The following is an 18,424-nucleotide window of genomic DNA, read 5'->3' on the forward strand; positions in this document are numbered from 1 at the left end:
AAAAAAGCGAAGTTTGGTTTTTACTAAAAAAATGTAAAGTCTAAATAGATACATATATTTCAATTTTGCAGCTCTAACTCACATAGCATGTTTAAACTCCAGAACACTTTTTAAAGGTCGTTCCTGTATTTGTTTGTACAAAATATTCTGCCAGATTCATTTTGTCTAACATTCTTCTATGACTTGTGTCTTTTTAGACCATAAGTTTTTATTTACACCAAGTAAGGTAAGGCTTACAGACTGAGTATAGGTCATTAACAAAGCATAAACCTGAAAGTAAGGAGGGCAACAGTTAGAACATTCCTGACCTACCTACGTATAACAACTGGAACTCAAAATAGGGCGTTTCAACTGCACCCTAACACAATGAAAAATATTGTAACCTACAACGAATCATAACATCTGGAAAGTGTTAGCCATACAGTGATGAATAGCTGCTGTGCATATCTTTGTTTTGTATGTGATATATCAAATAAAACGATAAATCAAGTTTCTGTTTTAGATTTTAACATATGATATCAAAGTTATTTGCTTGTTTCCCTACGTTATAGTTGCTTCTAACTGGACACTCGTGGGTGAAAACATAAAGTGATGAGTCAGATGTACACTTAGATTACAATATGGATGGTTAATTGCACTTTATAAACATGATTTGCATATGTTAATTCAGAGACTTGTCGCCATGGATGCGAGTGGTGGCGCTACGACCGATATCTTTAGCACCCATAAATTTAGTTCGAGGTAAATTCCTAACCACTTGACTGTATAGTGACACTTGGTAATTTATGGCGGTCAATCCCACTTTTCGTCAGTAAAAGAACAGGCCAAGAGTTGACTGACGGTGGATGGTGATGACTAGCTGTCTTCTCTCTGGTATTACACAGATAAATTATGGACAGCTAGCGCAGATAGCCCCCGTTTAGCTTTGCCCGAAATTCAAGAAACAAACAACCAACCAAACTCAAACGTGTACGAACAAGTACGATCAATGATGAGGAACTAGCATCAAGGGTATCACGGGGTCTGAAACATAGTTCTTATGAATTGGAATTAATCTTACTCTGAGCTTGTGAAATCAGTATGTCGGACATTTCATTATTCATATATTCTTTAAAATAAAAAGAAGAATTACTCTACAAACATGTAAATAAATTAATCACACTTTAAGATTTTAAATAAAACCTAATTTAAAAACTAGTGCCATAAGATGAGGTAAAGTTAAAACCGATCCTTCTCAGATTTTTATTCTTGCAAAACTTCTGTTGAAATTAAGGGTGTTAAAACACTTGATCCTTTTCTTGGGCTCACACTACTTGATTAGACGGTTTTGAGAGAGTACATCCGTCATCATTAACCATAGACTAGACTGGAGCAAAAAACAAAAGTAATATTAATGAAGCTTTAGTAAACAGTAGCTTCTATCTTTTAGGGTAGAGAGAGAATAAATATTATAAAATAGTAATAAAATAAAAGTAGCTAAGAATAGTTAAGTGTTTAAGTAACACAGGTCTCAGGCATGAAGAACGTTTTGCGTTTTTAAGATTGAAATATGACGTAAAGAAACATAATCATTCTTAATCGCAGAATTCTTAATTGGAGACTTCAAGAGTTGGAAATAAGTCGTGTCAGCTATCAAAGGTTATAACGTCACTCCTTTTATATGTGACCCCTGAATAACAATCTTTGTACTATGAATTTTTATTTGTTTTGTTTGCTTTAATGAGTCTTAACAAATAGCAACCTTATAGCATTATTGTTTACTGAGAGTTAAATAGCTTCGTGATATTTATAAAATTTCAAGTCAGGCACGACCATCTTATTGTCCTATATCTATTTCATTTACAATGCAGAACTGTAGCGTTATTTTGTTCGAGACGTGATTTCCATCATGCAGACGGAAGTGTTATTTTATTCTGTGTTTTTATTATGAGGTATGCCCTCGCGTGTTAATCAAGTACATCGTCACGAATCTACTGCATCCCTCACGTGTTTCTTTTACTGCAAAGCACCACACGTTTTGCTCGGGGCACCCATGGTCATCTGGTTTTGTTTTTTCGAAGATAACATTTACTTTTCTGTAGTGAAACGCAGAGGTAAGATTAAGTGGTATGTAGGCGTCACTCTTGCCTGAACACTATGGATGTTTTCTCAACGGTTTGAGTTCCGGATGCCGTCCGTGTGATATCATACTCTTAAGAAGTTCATAGATGTTGTCTAGATAGAGATCTAAAGGTCTAATATCTTTCATCATATGTAAAGCCTATTTTTATTGATGCATTTTCTCTTTGTGTGCAAGGTTTGAGTTTGAATCGGTTTAACACACAAAAAGCTTAGAATAATGCAGATAAAGCAAACAAAATGATTATGAACTGAAAAAAGAAAAAAATACCATATACGTTAATAAGTTATATGGATGTTCTGTAAAAAGAAAGTATTTGTTTGTTTTTGAATTTCGCGCAAAGCTACTCGAGGGCTATCTGCGCTAGCCGTCCCTAATTTAACTGTGTAAGACTAGAGGGAAGGCAGCTAGTCATCACCACCCACCGCCAACTCTTGAGCTACTCTTTTACCAACGAATAGTGGGATTGACCATCACATTATAACGCCCCCACGGCTGGGAGGGCGAGCATGTTTGGTGCGACCGGAATTCAAACCCGCAACCTTCGGATTACGAGTCGAACGCCTTAACACTCTTGGCCATGCCGGGCTCGAAAGAGAAAGTAAAGGCACAGAAATAAATAAAAGAAATAACTACATCTCAAAGCGAAAGGTTAAGCAAACTTTTTAACCTCATTTTAAACTTATTTGATCAGACGTGTGTATGTGTTATAAGAATTAGAATTTTGAAAATTATAAAGTGAATTTTATATATTTTGTTTATAAAATCACAGAAAATGGCTGGGCAATCTTTGATGAATTACATACTTTACCACATACGGTATAGCTTATATATCTTCATAAATTTGTTAGGCTTTTTTACATCCATTTCAATGTGTGTGAATCTTTACCTCGTTTCGATTCATGTCTCAGTATTTTAGCTTTTTTTTTGTAGACTTCCGATGTTACGTTACCAAGGTAACACTGATGAGAGAAAAGCCAGTAATAATTGTAGACATTTCCTATGATATAACGTCATGATTTTTCAAATAACCGCTAGCATGCTCCAGATAAAATACTTAATAGCTTGAAGAAAATTAATAGATTTGAGGAGCAACTAAGTTACGTTTATTCAAGTTAGTTTACAGGGCTGGCATGGCCTGGTGGTTAAAGTGCTTAACTCGCAATCGAAAGATCACGGATTCGAATCCCTGTCACCGAACATGCTCACACTTTCATCTTTGGAGATATTACAATGTAACGGCCAATAATACTAGTCGGAGGTAAAAGAGTATCCTAAGAGTTGACGGTGGGTGAAGTTGACTATCTTCCCTCTAGTCTATTAATGCTAGATTACGGAATCTAGCGCTAATATCCCTCGTAATTTTACACGCAATTTTAAACAAACGAAACGATAGAGTTACAAGATGCAAATATAATGTTTGACTAAGAAACTGTCAATAAAGAAGCCTCAAAACACACACTAAAGGTTATGCTGGCTAATTTTAGTACAATTAACAGTAAGTAAACTGATCACTGTGTTATCATTTTCAATTACTTTATTTTCACAACAATAAAGAAATATCATATATCAAGAAGAATAAGCTGTATTCTGATTTTTTGCATTTCCTTCTTTTCTTAACTGCAGTGTGATGAAAATATACATTATTTGCTAAAATCATTTACGTAATATATATCCAGAAATCAATGTTTGGCAATGATTTCAAATCATTAAAAACAGAAGCTTATTGTAGTATAAGGCATCTTTGAAATTGAATTTTTCCTGAGTAAAAAAAATCAGATTATGTTCATATCAATATTTGAAATTATCTTATGTTCAAACGCACAATATAATAGAAATCGTGGGTGATTTACGCGTATCATTCGTTTACTAAAATTGGGACTTCAATTTTTATTTTCACTGAAAAATTATTATGCTGAAGTTAAACATGTGGTTGTCTGTTTGTCTTTGGATTTCACGCAAAGCTGCACGAGGACTATCTGCGATACCCATCTCTAATTTAGCTGTGTATGATTAGAAGTAAGGCAGCTAGTCATCACCATCCACTGCCAACTCTTGGGCTACGCTTTTACCAACGAATAGTGGGATTGGCCATCACATTATAACATATTCCTGTTTTACCGTGAAGCCAAACATATGATATTCTTATTTTCAAATGTGACTGTTATTTCTACTACTTATTATAAGTACTAGTTTCTCTATCTCCGGTATTAAAAGTATGTTACCAAAAACAGTAATCCGTGGCTTTAAACACTGGTGCTTAACCTTCCTGGCACTGTTCACTGATATTTAATTTAAGAGTACTGTTTCAGGAAGTAATGATGAAATGACTGTTTAAAACATAGACACAATAAAAACCTTTTTTAAAGCCAATAACTCTAAGGAGAGTTAGTGTTCTGTTTTGTGCAGTGTTTCTCTGCCTTGCTCGAATAAACAGCCTTGTTGTAATATTCGTTTACCACTACTTTAACAACATACATGTTGTCCTTTCTCTTTTGCAGGACGCAAAAGTCCGGTAAATACGACAGACCTGAGTTGATAGGTCATCTTCTAGATCTTCTTTAATTTCGTAAGTAATGACAGAAAGAGCGACGTTTCCTAATAAGGTAATGCGGTTGGTGAAGCGAGTGATGAATTGATTAAAGACGGCCACAAACTGCTGATCGCCAGGTTTGAGTCTCTATTTAGCGATTGTTTCATCATGCTGATTATCCACCAGCCAATCACGTTACGTCTACTTCTGTTCTACCGGATATCGTAAAACTCTTTTAAATTCAGCGGAAACTGGGCTGGAGAATACAAAAAATAGAAGGCCTCGTAACGTTCCCTTATTGCTTGAGCTACTTTTACAGATTATTTCTACAAGATATTCTCTACAATTGTCACTTTGAACTAGGTAGCTGCTGTCCATTTCATCTTTGTTTATTCCTTAAAAATACTCTGTCCAAATAATTTGCAAGGTAATTCTCAATGTACCTGGTGAAATAGAGGGAACTTTTAAAATTTAAAAAGCCTTTCTTTTCGTCTAATTATTATCAAAAAAGGGAATATATTTAGCTGAAACTAATTCGTTAAAATTACTGTTGAAATAGTTGAAATCTTGAATTAATAAAAACGCCAAGTAATATATTTAAAATAAGTCATTGAGATTAGTTGTAACAGCTACCGAACGATGGCGCATATGTGCTTATAAATATAAACGTTTATTATTTTTGGGCAATAATTTGGTTTGGTTTGAATTTCGTGCAAAGCTACACGAGGGCTATCTGCGTTAGTCGTCCCTAATTTAGTAGTGTAAGGCTAGAGGAAAGGCAGCTAGTCATCAACCCCCACCGCTAACTCTTGGGCTACTCTTTTACCAACGAATAGTGGGATTGATCATCATTTATAACGCCCCCTCAGCAGAAAGGGTAAGCATGTTTGGTGCGATGGGGATTTGAACCCGCGACCCTGGGATTAAGAGTCGAGGACCTTAACCACCTGGCCATGCCAGGACAATAATATGTTAAGGCCGAATGTTTTTGTTTGAATATTACATTGTTCTTCATATGAATCGAAAAATTTGTTGGGTGCTTAAATATATAGATTGTAAATTAAATATGACCAATAATAATTTCCAACTTTGTTACGTGTTTCCCAACATGATTTATTTCATTAACGTGTTTCTGATAAAACTGAACTCTGTTTTATTATACTTTTTATAATTTGTTCAGTTTAAACTCAGAAATAGCCTCTATAAAACTGAACCTTTTTTTTACAAAGTTTTGATAATAATCATAATAAACATTTTGATAATAGCCAGTTTCATGTTGTATGTTAACTAATCAAAGGACATAAATAACCGTTGTCAGAGAATCGAAAGAAGCAATAGGTAATTTTATGTAATATTTGTTATTTAAACGTTTAGAAAGCTCTTTTTTTCAATATGAACACTTTTTAATTATTAGATATGCACTAGATAAGTTAGAACAATTTTCATAAAAATTATATGAGATTTTATGAACTGTAAACGTCAGATAGGAGATAAAATCGAACTAAATGTAGTTGTTGTAGATATTCAGAAGTCTAGAACTGCTGTAATCTTTCTCGAAAACAATCATAAACCCTACAGACAAAATCTTATCAATAAACCGCAAGGATCTCTTTCTGGTTTTGATTTAATAAATTTTGATTTTTACTGTAAACTTTACAATACATTCTACGTTGCAATACATATAGGTTGTCTTTTTCAGATTTAGTAAATCCTTTTTCCTCATCGTTCTTAGAGGCTATACTTGACACTAGAAACAATCTAGTCTTGACATAATGGGAATGTGTCAATGCAATAGATGGATGGGTTTCACTTTAATTTATGTCTTTTCAAAATTTTCTTTAACGATGTTGCTCAGTAACCACTAGCATGGCAACATCTTTGTAGGTCGTATTCTATAACACCACAGTGGATGACATTAAAGTTCAATACATAGTGGAGCAAACATGACCAACAACAAATTTTATATCTTTTTGCTTGAAAACAGGTTCACTAAATTATTTTTATTTTTGCTGCTGTTTCCTATGCTGCTAAAACTGGTTAATTATTTTTATTAAGATCCTTAAAATAATACGTTTTATATAACCGGAACTTTCACAAGTTTTAAATAATAAAAATAACAATTTTTCATGTCATTATGAAGCACATGATTCACTTTAATTCATCAAAATAATGTTTAATACAGCCGTTTTGTTGCGGTGTTACTTTTCTTTGCAAGGCCGGTATGGCCAGGTAGTTAAGGCACTCAACTCGTAATCTAAGGGTCACGGGTTCGAATTCCCGTCATACCAAACATGGCCGCTCTTTCTGCTGCGGAGGCGTTGTAATGTTACGGGTTAATTCTACTATTCGTCAGTAAAGGAATAGTCCAAGAGTTGGCGGTGGATGGTGATGATTAGCTGCCTTCCCTTTAATATTACACTGCTAAATTAGGGACAGCTAACGCAGATAGCCTTCGTGTAGCTTTGCACGAAATTCAAAATCAAATAAAACCTTTTATGTGTCGTTCATACTTTATTTCTATTTTACACATCCTGGTCTTATATCTTGAACGAAACACTTTAATAATTTTTGTTTGTATTGTGAGATTAACAATTCAATAAAAATCTTCTTGCATAAATTTTGTGACATCGTTTTGCACGTACATGTTAATTGTTCAAACGTTAGCCTCTGCTTCTAAATTATTAATTCCTAATTTATTTCCTTTAGCAGTGTTATTCCTAGCCAATAATGAGCTATCAGTATCACTATTTCTATCGCTAATTCTTACCCTATGTATATCTACTATCTCAATGAGCTGGCAGTTATATTTACATGAAAATTAACCTAATTTTAACTAAGTTTAAATATAACAAAACAGACTTGGCCTTTCACACTGATTCAATCGTTTTGTAGCTCCTTCCTCAGAACTAGCCACTTAGCAGAGGTTGTTAATGTCAAAATTCAATATCCATTACACAATCTCATTCTGTTACAAATATATTGTCTGCACTGTCTTGTTTACAAAATTATCTCGGAGAAATACGTCCATCTATAAGGGAAGAGTCATAAAATAAATAAGAGATACACGAAAAAGAGACGATTGCGAGTTTTTTGGTTCGAGTTTCGCTTTTGATCACAGTAATGAAAATTTCTATAACATTCCTTTCATCTCAAGAACAGTTTCTAAAATATTTAACTCTTTCAGAAGTTCATTTCTGTTATTATTATTACATTTTGTTAAGGTTTTAAATTTGTATTTCAGTAAGTAAAAATTATTGTAATAAAGAAAAAAGGTAATATATAGGTCTTTTTAAACGCAAAGCTGCACTATATGCTTGCTGCACTTTTCCAACAAAGGATCGAACTCCGAATTGTAGCTTCATGAGGCCTCAAGCTAACAGCTGAGTCGACAAAGGTAGGAGTTTTGTTAATAGCAAAAGAACTGAAGAAACATTACTTATATTCTTATCTCACAAATATTGTGAATCGTGATGCCTGTCCAAACTGTGGCTCCAGAAATAAAGAGTCCACAACGGCACAACGTTATGTTTGTGGACTTACAAGTCAAGAATCCGGGTTTCGATACCCATGGTAGGCAGAACACAGACAGCCAATAGTGTTGTTCAGTGCTTAACTTTAAACAAACAAATCCGTTTGTAAAGCTGTGCACATAGGCAAAGCTCAACATTTACTTCTGAAATGATATGAGAACAGACATGAATAATGTTGATGCCAAATTTTATTTCGCAAGTAGTATATTCTACAGAAAACTGTTAGGACTTAATGATTCTATTATTCACATTTCAAATGTGTGAGGTAACTTAAACAATAAAAATGTAGATTTACCTTATGTTATTGTTAAGCAGCTCTTAGCATGACTGAAATGTTCAACAATTACTTTTCATGGTGGACGGTATAACTAGCACAGAGCTGTGATTTTGAGTGAAACCAATAGAGCAACACAATTAACCTTTTCAAAGTTCGTGAAATACTTTAAATTGATATGTTAAATTAAACAGAGATTCGAACCCGACTCGCAGTCTCTAAAATCCAAAACTGTACCAACCCCGTGCTTGACGACAGAAGACGATTCGATTATTATAATGCAATTTAATATATACCTTTCAAATATAAACAGTACCTATCGAAAAATACAAGAGTGTTCCAAATGTATTTTTTTCTGAGAAGTTTCAGTTACTGTAAACAGGCATGTTCCAGTAATGTTCATACTTAATAGAAACGGTCCTGTTTGCTTGATGTTTTAAAGCTGTTGTGAATTATTTCTATCAGTGATCAATGAGAGCTGATCTGGCTGATCACAGTTTAGGATTTGATAGAGCAAACATGATGTGTCAGTCTGTACCACCATAAGGTAAACAAACTCCAAGTCTCAGCTCCAGAGTTAGATTTTTAAAACAGCTTTCGCTAGCAAAGATTACAAAAGTGTGTGTGTGTGCCTCGAAAACGTCTATATCACGTTTTTCTAAGATATTTACCCCATTAGTCAATGGCTCAACAGTAAGTTTGAAGACTTATAATGCTAAAAACCAAGTTTCAATATCACAATAGGCAAAACACAGATAGCCCATTGTATAGTTTTGTGCTTAACAACAAAACAAACAAATACAATATATTTAAGTTTTCAAAAATATAATTCTTAGATTTTTAAACAAGACTGTTTTTTTAGTTTCCTATATTGATCTGAGTAGGTATAAAATAAAATAAAGATAATATATACATATAATAAATTCTTTAATCGATCTATTAATGAAAATAACTTAAAAGGAGTAATACAATCTAACTTTACTTTAAACCAAGACATATAAAACTAGTTGCTTGTTACATGTAAATTCAGTAAATGTCTGCTTCTAGAAAAGTGTGGCACCAATATAAACACAACTATTTATAATCCACCTTAAACAAGTCGTTTAAATCTATAATGATGACTACAGAGCAATGGAAAGCAAAAAGTGTGCAAACACGTCTGTTTTAGACAAAAAGTACAGACATAGGTACATCATTAAATTATTGTTCATAATTAATAAACATTATTGTAGGTGAAGTTCCATACTCATAGCTAAAAAGTGAGGGGAGAAAAGGGCAACTTCTGCTCTTGTATAGGACATTTACCCTATTAGTAAAAGGTCCTGAGTTCTAAACCTTAGTCCCGGAGTTTTTTCCACCTATCAGCTTTTCCTGTTACAGTAATGTTTGTTAAAATGTGAATTTATATCTTTCGTTTTTTTGTACCAAAGTTAATGCGGTAACAGCTTAAAAACATACGAATTGTGGCATAAAACATCGTATTCTGTCTTATGAGATAGTATAAGCGTGAAAGACCAGCTTTTAGCCTCAGAGAACCAACAGAAATTCATGACCAGACTCATGAACTAATTGTTGTTTTGTTTGGATGAAGAATTACGGATAAATCCTTTTAGGTGTACTTTGGTGATAAATCGTGGCTTTCTAAATAATCATAATGATTACAGTCAAACACTATACATGTGGTGCTCATGGTGGAACTTCCTCAAATAAAAGATGAAGATAAGTTAGCTTTTCCTAAACAGAGTGAAATACATATAGAATGTACAATTTAATAGTCGTTCAGGATTTTTTTTTATTTTTTGTAAGACAGAAACTAGATGAAGGAATAATCGATATAAACGACGGACATTCTGACCTACAACAACCAAATAATTTACGCTTTGTTATACATTCACTAAGATTTGCAGCCAAAGAATCAAATAGCTATCTAAAAATGTAAGATGTGGCTAAAAACGTGAACTTGAAAAGATACATTATACAGTTATATGAAAATATCATTACCAACGTTACAAACAATATTGCCATTATAACTGATCTTAAGTTTTTAAAGTATAAAAATATCATACACCAGGCGAAACTAAAACAGCTGAAAGCTCACAAATTTTCAAAAGTAAAATAAACATAATATGATGGAACATATGTAGTTTTTAAATGTTTGATATTTAAAAGTGTAGCCGATCATTAAAAATCATTATTGTAAAATATAACGAAAACCTGTTACACTTTACATTGTTTAAGCCACTGGATAAAGTTACAGCAAAAAGTGTTATAACAGTTATAGAACGTTATTGTTCAAGACAGAACTACTTAAAAAGCCCACTGTATAGAGCAAAAACATTTTTATACTTTGTTATTTTTACAAATACCAGCACATAAAAACATTACAACAACGAGTGAAACAACTTATGAAACTCAAATATTACTATTAATAGCAAGTTTAAAAAATAAACTAGATGAAATTTTGTATCAAAGTTTAGAAACTATAAAATTTGCAGTTAAATCAGTAACTTTATAGGGATGTGACTTTTATCTTTTTAACAAATAAACAAATAATTGTTTTTATTCTGATGTTAAGCATAAATCTACACAGTGGGATATCTTGCTCTGCCCATCATGAGTATCGAAACCGGTTTTTAGCATTATAGACCTATATGTTTGCCATTGTACCAGTGGAAGGAGGTATAAATTCATTATTACACAAAGACATAGCTCAAATTATTATGTTTCATTTTTTATTAAGCATTGAAAATAAAGGAAACAATATGTTAATATGGAAATAGGAAACATGACAAGAGGGATTGTCTGCGAAAGACCTGATATTTTCAGATAATACAGCGACAAGTTGCAAGGAAGAATAAATAAAAACACTCATCTCTGCATATAATTTCGAGGAAAACTTTAAAGTTGTATTTCAGTCGAGAGGCAATTCAGTGCTTAAATAGTTTGAGAAATGCGTTTAAAAAGCTGATATATATATATACACCTCTCGGTATTTCTAAGGCTAAATACGTCTTTCAACTTTCATTGTTGTAGTATCAGTTAACTAACCTTTGTAATTATAATAATAATGTTGGTATTTGCAACTTCAATGACATCTTATACAGCAGGTAATGGTATTTGCAACCTAAACGACACCTTATACAGCATATGAGCTAAACTAAGTTTCAAGCACAATCATTTTTGCATAGAACTGCTAACCAGAAGGACAGATGTGTAGCCTCTATCGTCTATGCAGTCACTTTTAAGCGAATAGTGGAATTGACTTTCGAATTTATAAAGTTCTAGAAGCTGAAAATATGGCGCGTGTTTAGCGGTATATTACGGTTCGAACCTTGGACCTTCCAATGGTGACCCGTTATGTTGAACACTAGATCAAACCCAGTCGCTTTGCACGGTTTAGGATCGAATGGCTTCTGGTAAGACCCGTTACGAAGTTGTATATAGAGATTTAGGCATGAGTTTCTGGTCTCTTGCTTAACAGATTAAGTTATATTTTAACATTTCTATGTTTATTCAAGATTAGTATTAAGAGATACAAGGTGGAAGTTACTTAACAAGAATATTAGGCTTAAAACAGCAAAGCTTCAAATATCGTTTTTCAATTAAATCAGTAATTTCATACAGCAAAAAAAAAATATTATTCCAAATATTGTTTTGATGAGACATCTGATTTCAAATTTAGTTTTCTAAATATGAGCTATGACAAGGGCGAAATTTATCAAGTTCTCTTGCAGTCAAGTTTGAGGATGCCATTTAGGTGTGTTTCACAGCCCAGTGGTTAACGTACTAAAACATAGACCTGAGATTCCATGGTTCGCGTAGCGTTAATACACACAAGCACACACACAAAATCGCGCTTGAAACTTCGGAACTGTGAGTGTCTTAAAAAGTTATAGATAAATGTCATTATTCGGTCTCACAAGAGTTGCGGGTAGATTACGTTAACTAGCTCTCTACCCTCTAACCTATTACAGACAAACATTACTAGTCCTTATGACTTTTATATAGAATCGAACAACGACTCCGACTTTAAAAATCTCTATAATTTTTAAAGTGAAATATTTATCATTAATAATTACTTTTTCTATAACATATAAAGGACAAAAATGTGTACTTAAGCCAACATTTTAATAACATTCAAATAATTATAATTGCTTAAAGATAGTACTTTATAAAGGTAAGCTTTTTAATTATTTGTGGCATTTGTAAGAAATATGTGGAATATACGGTAAAGCTTTGACAGAAATAAATCGATTTGTTAAAGTAATTCATTTAACTAAGATATCTATTGTTGCTTTCAGTGCAAAGCTACAAAACTAGCTATTCGCGTCCTGTTTGCCGTGGGAAATCGAATCCTATATTTTAGTGTTACAAGTCTAAATTTCACCGCTGACCGTAGAGCAAGCTAAAATAGAAATATTTTATTTAATATTATTGGCCCGGCATGGCCAAGCGTGTTAAGGCGTGCCACTCCTAATGTGAGGGTCGCGGGTTCGCATCCCCGTCGCGCCAAACATGCTTGTCCTTTCAGCCGTGGGGGCGTTATAATGTTACGATCAATCCCACTATTCGTTGGTAAAAGAGTAGCTTAAGAGTTGGCGGTGGGTGGTAATGGCTAGCTGCCTTCCTTTACACTACTAAATTAGGGACGGCTAGCACAGATAGCCCTCGAGTAGCTTTGTGCGAAATTCAAAAACAAACAATTAATATTATTTTTTTATATTTTTGTAACAAATATAAATGATATGCATTGGTTCAATATGCTTATGGGGATATTCCCTGGTGGGTCACCAGTAAATGTGAGGGCTTATAACACTAAAATACGAGACTCGACTACCTGCACTAGACAGTGCCCAGGGGCGTAGATTTTTTACACCCGATGGGGGGGATGATTTTTGCAACTCCTTATGTGGGCTGTTCAATTTGCGAATTGGTAATCTCTGATTACGTGAACCTGAAAGCTGTAAACATGCAAGCACAGAGTAATCTTGTTGCCACGATACTTGCATGTATACTTAAGCCTACTGACTGATACTTACGAACTATTGCTTAGATCGAAAAGCTTAGAAGCACGCCTATATTAAAGATGTACATTTCGGCGACTGAAAAAGCCTACATCTAGGCCTATTTATGTAATTCGATTGGTAAGAACACGAGAATCACAAGAACAAACACACAATTTGTAGGCCTGTGATGCAATAAAACAATTCAACAGACCAAACTGTAGGGGGGATGATTGTATGCACCATACCCCCACCTAAAATGAAGGGGGGATGTATTCTACCCATTCCCACAGGATCTACGCCCCTGCAGTGCACAGGTAGTTAAATTATTGCAGTAATGCTTCTGACTATTTATTGTTTCATAATAATTTCAAACAACGTTTTTCCAGATGTTATATCATGTTTTAAATACACGTACATATTTAATTACTTTGTGTTTTTTATAACAAACTTACTGATGTATATTCCCATCGTTTAACATTTGTACGTTACTATGTCAATACTCCATTAGCTTTACTCTACTCTAGAAGCAGAGTAACACTACGAAAGCTACTTAGCTTCGACGTGCTTGACATTCCATATTAGGTTTAACATGATTATCTCAATTTTTTCTCTGAATTAGGTTTTGTTCCAGTATTTCTGAGTGTACTGTTGCTCAACACATAAAAAGTACAGCAAATTCATGATATAGTAAAATATAAGTCAACGTTTACACATCAATCTTAATCGACATTTTTATAATTTCTTTATGCAACATAAGACTAATATTTTAAAGGGTGAACAAAAATTTAAAGGTTATCAAAAATGACTAGAAAAGAAAACACTGCTTGTATTTTTTATTCTTTTTCTGCCAGACTTAACACTCCTGAACGCTACTATTATAAAAATTTCCTTCGAGAAGTTGTGCTAATGTATGTAAAAAATAACAAACAGAAAACAAAGTTTTCTGACACAGAAGACTAGTTTCTGCTCATCATTTCTGATAATGGTAAGTTTTTTACCTAAACTAGTAGATTGAAACATCTAATGAAAACTTTATCTTTTATTGTGCCAAAAACGTCCATTTTCTTTTTAACTTTTAATATTACTTTTCCGAGGTTTAAAAATAAACAGCTTAATTAATCATTATTTCATTATTTTTATTTTTCCAACGCACGAAAAGGTAAACGACACTATCAGTTCTGCAAAGGAAGTAGAGAAATACACGTTTCTTCATTAGGGAAAAGAAACTCGTATATGCAAACGGTAAAAAAAATTATGGTCTCTGAATGTTCTCCTGGAAGGCAACTCTTGGCGTCCGCAAGTGGTACGTTTCACGTGAGGCCTTCCTGCCTTCTGCAACTCGTTTACTAGAAGCCTTTTTATGATTTGTAATACTAGAGTTTGTTATAATAATTCAGTTCGTTATTAATAGTTATTAAACGAAAGATAGATAACAGTTCAACACTAGAAAAGTTACATCATTGACAGTCTCTGCTGCAGCATGTTTGTAACAATCCAGACAACTTCTGATGGAGTTCTTAAATGGTTGTATAAACAGGAATACTTTTGTCAAGAGACAAGTTAATAGTAAAACTCCAGCACTCAGTTAAATAACGTATTTATTCATATTAATTCGAGTACAATCGATTGAGTTTACAGATACCTTACTAAGAGATATATTATCAAGTGCATATTCTGTCAGGAGGCATTACATGCAGCTCATACCAAGTCATGAACTATATCATCGTGTATATACAGCTATTTTAGTAAGGGTTATATTAACAAGTATGTATTCTATCATGAATTACTGTGCGATGTTCACCACATACTCTAATGATTTGTATAATCAGTTGTATTTTGTTGAGAACCTAAATATAATATCCAGAAATTATATTAACATAATGACGTTATTTTCTTTTAGAGATAGAAACTTGATCTCCTGTTACAACAACTATATTCTAGAATTCCATCGAATAAACGGAGTTGAAATGCAGCCCGACAGGTATTTTAACACATTTAGAAATAATGTTTAATACGTTTATCAACATAATATTCTGACACCCTTTATTATGAGTTTACATATCCCTCACGATGCATTATACACTCAGATACACATTTCTTCTCAAGTTTCATAACTAAGTATATGCTGCATCACATTATCCAATACATATTATTTCTTAAGATGATCTGCCAAGTATCTTTCTATGATCAAGTATAGATATGTGTTAATATTCATGTTTTCTCACCAAGTTATATCTATTATGAAAACATATGCCCATTATAATGTATTATCACCAAGTGTATATCTGTGATCAAAACATATGCCCATTATAAAGTCTTATCATCATGTGTATATCTATGATCAAAACATACACCCATTATAAAGTCTTATCACCAAGTGTACCCTTATGAGTAACTACATGACTTTTTGCTTGAGTTTTATCACCAATCCCAGGTTTATGATCCAATATATAAATTTTCTTCAATGTATTTGTTTGTAGTTATGCGTAAAGTTACACAATAGGCTATCTACTCTCTATCCACCACATGTATCAAAACCAAATTTATAATGTTGTAAATCCGCATATATCTACGATTAAATATATATACCCTTTCTTAGGTTCTAATTTGATTGAAAGTTATATTTCCCACACCATTAAAATTTTACTCATATGTTTAAAAATATTCAAGAAATTTATCAATTAAGGTTTTAAGTATTAACATATTCATTTATTATAAGTTTACTTTATCAAAATAATTTAATATTCAAAGGAAAATGTTAAACTAGAATATATTATAATTAAAACTAGACAAATATTTCAAATACTGTGTCAAAATTAAAAAGATGTAGTTCTAAGGAGAACATTTATAAGGTGTTTTCTTTCATTTGATCAATGGTGTCAAAACTGAAACTTGAAATTTTTACCAGTGAAAAACAGTTTTTTTTCTCAGATTAGCTTCAGCATGTTCTTATTTCTAGACATTACACCAGTAAAGAGTAGTTCCTTCCCAGACTAGTTGAATCATGTTCTTCTTGTTTCTAGTCATTACACCAGAAAAGAGTAGTTCCTTCCCAGACTAGTTGAATTATGTTCTTCTTGTTTCTAGTCATTACACCAGAAAAGAGTAGTTCTTTCTCAGCTGAGTTGAATCACAGTTCTGACAATACTTTATATAGAAAGTATTCAAAGGAAAGTATAAAGATTTTATGATTCTCAAAATATTTACAGGAAGATTAACTGGAAGGAAGGTTTTCCTGAAACATGTTTCTCGTGTATATTAAAAGTAATTGAAGCTTATAATTTAAATTCGTTTAAAAAGACAATTGAGTTGCTTAACGTTATATTGGTCCCTGTGATTTTTTGATTTTTTTTTTCAAAATGAAGTAACTTTACCCTAATGTCACTCAGTAAATGAATCAAACTCAGTAATGACACTAAACAGTCGATATGTGGCCTACAAAATGTTCTATGAGAGCTTATTTCTGTTGATAGTTGTTAATGCTAAGGAACAACTATATAACAAAGTTTGAAACTAACTTTCTGAATTTTGCAAAAAAGCTATACGGTAGCACTTTTACACTAATAACTAAATAAAGGAAAACTGTTTTACAGCGTTTCTTATCCACTGAGAAAAGTTTTGAGACACAAGCTTCTCACTGGTATTTTAACTAGTAGAGGAAAATGTTTAACAGTGTTATGTTAGGTTCTTGTTACACTGGTTTTTATTTCCTTGTTGAAGTTGATGTAGGACAATATTTGTACACTTACTTTGTGTTACTTGGGGTTATTTGTATTAAAAAACATTTATTTACATTAACACTCTGTTGCTTGGGAAAGTTGTATGAGAACATTTTTACATTGTTTTATAGCTACTTTGGGTGTTTGTATTACAATAGGTTTACACTGATGTCAAGTTCTCAAGAGAAAGCTGTGTAAAAAAGTTTTACACTAGTTTATAGCTACTTTGGATAGGTGTATGACAAGAGTTTTACACTAGTTTGTAGCTACCAGAAGAAAGCTGTGTGGCATTTGTTTTTCTCTGTTTTCTAGCTACGACAACAGTTTCCTAATAGTTTCTAACTTCTAGTTGGAAGACACCCAGTAATAGTATTCGGGTATTTTACGGTTATAAGCTATTTAAATAAACTACAATGCGTAGTTCAGTGTTTATATGTCTAGTTTGTAAATAAAGAAAATATGATAGAAATAATACTAATAAGAATGAAATACACACATCCTTACCTAATTATATTTTCTGTAGTTTACAACTATTCAAAATACGTAGATAGAAAGAGTGTAGAAAATGGGAACGTAGTCACTTTTCCAGCCTGACAGAGCAAGTACCGATACAACTTCGGTAACCGGGAAAGCCCTCCAACTGGGGCCCTACTCACGCTCTTTTAACAAGTCGATGTTGTCCTGAGACGACAGGCTTGAGCTTGAGCTTTCTCCGCTATTTGGAATCTGGACCAAGGCTTAAACCAACTACGGCTCGACTATAGATAAAACTTGTGTTAGTGCCCTAAATTGGCAAATTTATAAACTTGCTAAACTTCCAATACACATTCCTAGCTCGTGATCGTTACGTCAGAATAAGATCAGCCTCCTTCACATAGTTCATACCCACTCTCAACTGCCCCATTGGTTCATTTATCTTACTTCTGATCTCTCAAGTACAGTTTTTACTTGTGCACCCCCTATGTCTTAAGTACGGCAAACTAAGAAAAGGACAGCACCCTACTCAACAACACCTGGGTATTTTCCGCTGTCAGTTGTTCTTCTCAGTAGAACACTCATTGTACCCTCCTGTTCAAATCATCAAACTATCGATGTGCTTTATTAAATCATTATTGCCTATCCATCTATATGTGATCGTGTGCGCGTGTTTGTTTAGGTAAATAAAACTTTAAATTAAATATAAGATTTAACACAATGGGCTATCTATGCTCTACCCACCACTTGTAACGATACACGATTTTTA

The 18,424-nt window shown here is 33.2% G+C and overlaps 1 protein-coding gene across 1 annotated transcript in view; it reads right to left on the reverse strand.

Annotated features, from left to right (window-relative positions):
• The window catches only part of LOC143232754 (chitinase-like protein 4), a 43,950-nt gene extending 25,993 nt beyond the window's left edge, over positions 1 to 17,957 (reverse strand). Inside the window, exon 1 of the mRNA XM_076468564.1 lies at positions 17,686 to 17,957. The gene's annotated coding sequence lies outside the window, so the exon portion shown is untranslated. The remainder of the gene's footprint in view (positions 1 to 17,685) is intronic.
• Positions 17,958 to 18,424: the final 467 nt, after the last annotated feature.

This window comes from Tachypleus tridentatus, chromosome 11 (genome assembly GCF_004210375.1).
Source record: "Tachypleus tridentatus isolate NWPU-2018 chromosome 11, ASM421037v1, whole genome shotgun sequence".
NCBI lineage: Eukaryota > Metazoa > Arthropoda > Merostomata > Xiphosura > Limulidae > Tachypleus > Tachypleus tridentatus.